The sequence below is a fragment of the Tachypleus tridentatus genome, chromosome 13 (assembly GCF_004210375.1).
Source record: "Tachypleus tridentatus isolate NWPU-2018 chromosome 13, ASM421037v1, whole genome shotgun sequence".
Classification (NCBI taxonomy): domain Eukaryota; kingdom Metazoa; phylum Arthropoda; class Merostomata; order Xiphosura; family Limulidae; genus Tachypleus; species Tachypleus tridentatus.
Genome location: NC_134837.1, coordinates 164,245,249 through 164,251,856, shown reverse-complemented (window position 1 = coordinate 164,251,856; position 6,608 = coordinate 164,245,249). Strand labels below are relative to the sequence as shown.

The 6,608-nt window shown below is 30.4% G+C and overlaps 1 long non-coding RNA gene across 1 annotated transcript in view; it reads right to left on the bottom strand.

Moving 5' to 3' along the window:
- The window catches only part of LOC143238360 (uncharacterized), a 42,936-nt gene that overhangs the window by 16,744 nt on the left and 19,584 nt on the right, over positions 1–6,608 (bottom strand). Inside the window, exons 2-5 of the long non-coding RNA XR_013020547.1 lie at positions 3,427–3,525; positions 2,698–2,856; positions 2,314–2,447; positions 30–120 (exon numbers count right to left, since the gene is read on the bottom strand). This is a non-coding gene — a long non-coding RNA (uncharacterized LOC143238360). The remainder of the gene's footprint in view (positions 1–29; positions 121–2,313; positions 2,448–2,697; positions 2,857–3,426; positions 3,526–6,608) is intronic.

Here is a 6,608-nt window from a genome sequence, read left to right as displayed (position 1 = left end):
ACCAATATGGTTGGGTACTCATCACTTACTTGTGTTAGTCAAGAAACTTTAAATCTGTGCACTCCTATTTACTTCTAGTTCAATGACTGGCCAGATAACTGATAATATTATGAGGTATGTCTGTGAAAACAAATGACTGAATTCTAAAAATACTGAATAATACTGTATATAGAATTTATAAACTGACATGGTAACAACATTTCCCAAGATTTAATTTTCAAAGCTATGAACATTATTCAGTACATACTTCATATGTAGAATTATTTTCTTTTCAGTAAATGAAATTTAAGAACACTAAGCCATATCATGTATGTAATTTTTACACTGAAATGTGGTATTAGTATTTATAACAAAGCTGCTAAGGCTTCATGCCATTATCTCTAACTTTGAGCTACTAATATAAGGGAACATAGCTAACCAGCATTGTACCACTCATGCTAAATGTGTGGGGAATATACACTGCTGGTCAAAATCTTAAGGCCAATGAACAAAGAAAAAATATGCATTTTGCATTGTTAGACTCAACCAATTATTTGAGTAGAGCTTTGAAAGATGAAAATAAGAAAAGAGAAAATAAAATTAAAAAACTATTTCGCATTTAATATGGAAAATGTAAACACTATGAAATTAGCCTAAATACTAGCTGATCAAAAGTTTAAGACCATACCAAAAAGAAGCTATAAACAGTGTAGGAAATGCCCAACAAGAGGTCTCAGTAGTGAGTTGCATGGCTGTCATTGCAAATAACTGCAAACATTCGCTTCGCATGGTCGATATAAGCATTTGCAGAAGGCTGGTTGGAACGTTATTCCAAGTGGTGAAGATGGCTTCACGAAGATCATGCACTGTTTGGAATTGACATCCATTTCTATAGACTTCCCTTACCATCCAAAAAAATCATGTTATTTGCCATGAAAAAGTCCTTTGTCCTGCGAGTATTGTGGATTGCAGCATTGTCCTGCTGAAAGATCCAGTCATATCCACACAAATGAGGGCCTTCAGTCAATAAGGATGCTCTCTCCAACATGCCAATGTAGCCAGCCACTGTTTGATGCTCCTGTATAGCCTGAAGCTCCATTGTTCCATGGAAGGAGAAAGCACCCCAGATCATGATGGAACCTCCTCCACTGTGTCATGTACAAATTGTCTCCAGTGGGATATCTTTATCGTGCCAGTGATGTTGGAAGCCATCTGGACCATCCAGATAAAATTTTTTCTCATCAGAGAACAAAACCTTCTTCCACTTTTCTATGTCCCATGTTTTGGTGCTTCTTAGCAAAGTTTAACCAAGCTGTTTCGTAGTGTGGAAGGAAGCAAGGCCTTTGTAGACATTTATAGTTTTTAAAGCCTTTCTCTTGTAGATGCAGTCTTATTGTTCTTGAGCTGCATTCTGTGTCTGTAAGGGCCTTAATCTGATTTGACGATCGGCTGTTGTCTTGCAGGACAACACGTTGATTCCTCTTGCTCAACACGGGCGAAAATATTTTGGGCCGACCACTTGAAATTCTCGTTCCATATCCCTCAGGGTCTTTTAAGAAATTTGTAACAGCAGTTTTACTAAGCCTAATCTCATCAGCGATGGCACATTAAGAGAGACCTTGCTTTTGTAGCTCGACAATTCTGCCACGTTCAAACTCTGTCAACTTTTTAGCCTTTGCCATATTTTTATCCAATGTAACACAGTAGATGTCAGTAGGAGATGTTGACAATGCTAATGCTTGAACACAAATGACTAAATTTTGTTACATGTTTACCGATTAACGCTTTGTTTCAGTATGGTCATAAACTTTTGACCAGCTAGTATTTAGGTTAATTTCATAGTGTTCACATTTTCCCTGTTAAATGCTAAAAATCTTTTTTTTTTATTTTCTCTTTTCTTATAGCTATCTTTCGAAGCTCTACTCAAATAAGTGGTTGAGTCTAATAATGCAGAATGCATATTTTTTTTTTATGTTTATTGGCCTTACGATTTTGGCCAGCAGTGTATACTATGGTAATTGTGGATTCAAACCTGGATCATCGGTTTCAAAATCCAGAACTATACCACAGGGCCGACATCTCCATTCTGAAAAGGTTATACTGTTTGGAGTAAATTGTTTCAAGTAATAAAAGAAGATATATAAATGCAAGTTTCTTTTTTTAAATTTTATGTTCATGGAAACTTCATTGTCTTGTACCAAAATGTAACTAACACTAGCCCTAAAAAGCTTACCTTACCTCTGGTATTTAATACTATAATTACAAATTGTATAATTCATTTTTATAAAGTTATAGACATTTTGTAAAACTAGTATTTCAGTAAATATGACTTACCAGTGAACATACCACTGATCCATTTTGGGGTATGTCTTTAAATTGTGTAAAAATGTTTGAGGTGTACAAAACCTCAAATTTGTTTGAAACATACAAACACCAAACCTATTTAGTCGAGAATCATCCAGATAACCCTGAAATGAGGAAAAAAGTACAGTAACTTTGAAATTAACTAGTTGAAAATAAAGTTAAATATAATTTTTATCTGGTACTTTATTCTGGCATGTTATATTTTTATAATCATTACATATTTTTGTTTTATTGTTAGTTAGGTTGGTATATTACATAATCTACATATTTACTGAATTGATGTTTAGTTTTTATTTGTGTAAATGGTTTACTTTGTTCAGAAACTACTGATATTGTACCTACTAGTTTACTTACCTCACTTAAGTTAGCAATACTGAATGATTCCTCTGTGATTGGCCAGTTATTGGTAGATTCCATTACAATTAATGGTATATCATGTTTCAAAAAATGCTCAGTAATTTCATCCTGTGATGTTTGATTACATCTCTTGATTTCTACCACATCTTTACATATCTGCAAATTAGCAGGTTATTTCAGTGCCAGATTAAAGAAATAAATTTACATGCATCAGTTGGTATAATTAACTAAGTATATTGTTAGAATTTTAACAAAGAACTTTACATGTATAGAAGACTGGCTGAAAACGTCCTCCAAATTTACTTTTTATAGCTGTTACCACACAACATACTAATAATCATGTGAAATTAGTTTTACTTTGAACTATACCACATCATAATCTACACAAGCACTTACATTATATTAGAAATAATTAACTATCAAACAAGAAAAGACTTTCTTTAATTAGTTTTTCTGAGAAACTTTTCAGTAAAGACCTAGGATATCATGCTATAGTCTATATTTCTAAGCACTGACACTAAACTACATTATGAAAGGCTGTACTATATTTTTATTTCTAATATTTACTAAAATAATATTTTTATTTGCTTTATTACAGAAAAAGTTTAAAGGAGTTTCAAAACAACAAACTTAGTAATATGAGATTAGGATACTGAAATGCACTGTAAAGGCATTTAACATAACAATTCCAACAAATATTTAAAACACAAAAATAAATTATATTACCTGACAGTCACTCTCTGTAATCTTATTTATTGAAAATAAAGGATTATCAACAAGGCAAGAATAATAATAAATTTTTGTCCAGTCCCAAAATGGAAGAAGCTGTCAAAAAATGAAAGCACATTTTAAATTTTTTTCTAAAAATGCACAACAGGAATAAAAACTATTATTTACACTAAACTTAAATAAAAATAATGTTTTCACATAATAATAAGATATTTTCCTTGATAACAAGGGCAATTATTACAGTCACTAAACATATTTATTCTATACAGATGAGAATAATAATATTAATAAAGTTTTTATCTTTCTTGGCAACTACATATTTATTATTTTGATATCTTTTTAAATCCAACACTAAAAGTACAGTATGTCCTATACTACTTCATTTGTTGTAATTCACAATTTTTACAGTTCTTCTTCTGCAAGACATAAATACAATTTTCATCCTGGCTTCATTGATAATTCAAAATGTAAATATTTCTAGAATAAAAATTTAATTTTTACTGTAATGTAAGAAAATAATTAAAAGGTTTAAAAATCATGGTGTGAGCTTGTTCTTTTAAAGTTAAAGGCAGATATGACTTAAAAATTAAAGATGTTAAAAACTTTAACACCTTTGATCAAAAGTATGCAAAAATGACAAGACTAGTGGTCCAAGTTTTGCCTTTTCTGGTCCAGTTAAGTATTGTACAAAATACATGTTTAAGGCAAAGAACATGCTTTTCAATGCGTATCAAATCTATGAACGTGGTTATCAAATTACTACCTCCTCTGGTCTTGTTATACAACATATATGTTTAAGGTAGAGCTCTTAAATTCATGTTAAAATATGCATGCTTATAGCAAAATGTTTTTCCTACCCTTCTCATATTGTATAACATGCGTATTTATTAATTAAGACAAAGAATTTACTTTTCAATTCATATAAAATATTTTGTATAATAATGTAATTAATACAGTGGACAGCACAAAGCTCTGCACATGAGTAGCAATTAAACATATTGAAACTTTTTGTTTAAAGCTTATAATTAAGGACTCTTTTGAAGCTACATCAACAAAACTTACAATACAAGTTAATCAAAACATAGTGCTATCACTAAATGAAGTATGTGATACTTCAATATGAGTTGAGTCAAATTTACACTGCAATGATCACAAATTTTTGGATGATAATTGAAGTAAGTGGTGTTTGATACTGTTGGTAGAATTAGTTTCAAGCAAAAAATAAAACTATAGTTAAACACAGAAATGTAGGTGTTACTGTAACTTTCACTTGCGTTTTTTCTTAACATAAAATTTAAGATACAACATAATACAGTAAACAAAATAAATACAGGCACTTATTAGTCAACTAAACAAAAGCAAGCATTGTGTCAAATTCAATAGGCAATTATGTTCTATAAATGTATCCTCATATTGTATCTCATGCACAGTACAATTTGAGTAGCATTCTCAAATGTACTTAATACTTGAAATATATTAATTTGTTTAAAGTGCTATATAATATTCTGCTGATTTATATAATTTTAAAGAGCTGTTAATGTCAATTTTAGCTATAATGAGTGCTTTGTTATGCAAATTTATTAACAAAATCTTTCACTCTGCTGTACACAGTGTCATGACCACATTTCATGAAGCTGGCTACACCACAATATTGCATTTTTTTTTGGTTTGGCTAACTAAACTTCTTTCATCTCTGAAAATGCAAATATTTCCCAAATTTTAGAGCAGGGAAAGAGACTTACTCTTAAGTCACAAACTTTATTTCAAACATTTCCTGAAATATCATGTGATTTAAGCATAAATGAAAATAAACAATGTTTTTAGATTTTTGTCAAAACCTGTGTAATACAGGCTAAAATAAAATGTATAAATCTACAAAGAAATTAAATGGATTACAAAAATGTGATGCACAAGTGGAATGTTCCATCAGAACTCTCATAAAATGCTAAATGTAATTTAATCTCATCATCACAGAAATCAAGTAATTCAATTTTCATACTATAGAGCAGTCATTCCCAAACTTTTTTATGCCACACACCCCTAAAAAATTTTAACATGTTCTCGCACCCCTCACAGTAATTATTTATTTAAGAATAAAGGTGAAGGTGGCCAAATCAAATGTTATCTCACACCACCTGGAACACATTCTCGCACCCCTGGATGGGAACCACTGCTATAGAGTTTCAGAACATAACAGTGATATCCATTATGGGTCAAAATGTGCATATTTCGAGAACATCATTTTTTTATGTTGATTTGTTTAAGTATGAATTAGCTAGCTAGCTTACTGAATTATGTTTACTTATTAGTTATTATAGAGGCATCAATAATAATTCTATCACATTAAGGTAAAATCTACACTTCATCTTATTGCTATTTTTCTAATTTACCTAATTTATCTGGGCTGTAGAAAATGACACCACATACTGTCATCCAGTTAACAACAGGATCATAAAGTACTAAACTAGTACTAAAGATTAACAAAAGAAATGTTGCATGCTTGCTATATTAATGAAGCTTTGCAATCTGATTGCCTAAGGTATTGTTTTATTGTTGCCTTGTATTAAGTAATTTATAGAACTTAGCTTAAATAAAGTTATAATCTTCTCAGAACAAATACAAAGAGCATTGTCTCTAGATTTGAGTATAAAAGTTTTGTGAGTAATGGCCACAATAAAGATGAAAGGAAAAACAAAACATTAAATAAAATGAAGCAGTTCACTTGAAATAATTTGTATACACTTCACAGGATTTCAATAAAGTTATCACAAACTGCTAACTTTAGCTCAGGCAACTGAAATAATAAATAAGGACATTTAAGTTTTCAACACCCCAGAAAACTGAAAAATTTTGGATTTTGATTCTATACTGAATATTTTTTAATGTTTGTAAAAGATGTTTTGTTAATTCTTCATTTGTTTCTTATTATATTAAGTTCTCATTGTTGGAATGATTCCATATTTAATATTAATATGTAAAATAAATTTTAGGGTTTTCATTCAGATCCTTTTCTCTGAGAAAGGATTTTACTTGTTGATGGAGGTGGTATGAGTTTTTAAGTACCAATGTCTATAAACATGATATGATTGTATTCTCCAGGAATTTTTATAAATTCTTCTAACATAGCACAGTTTTATGGGTACCAATGTTTCTCACACTAAAAGTTATCATTCTGAAAT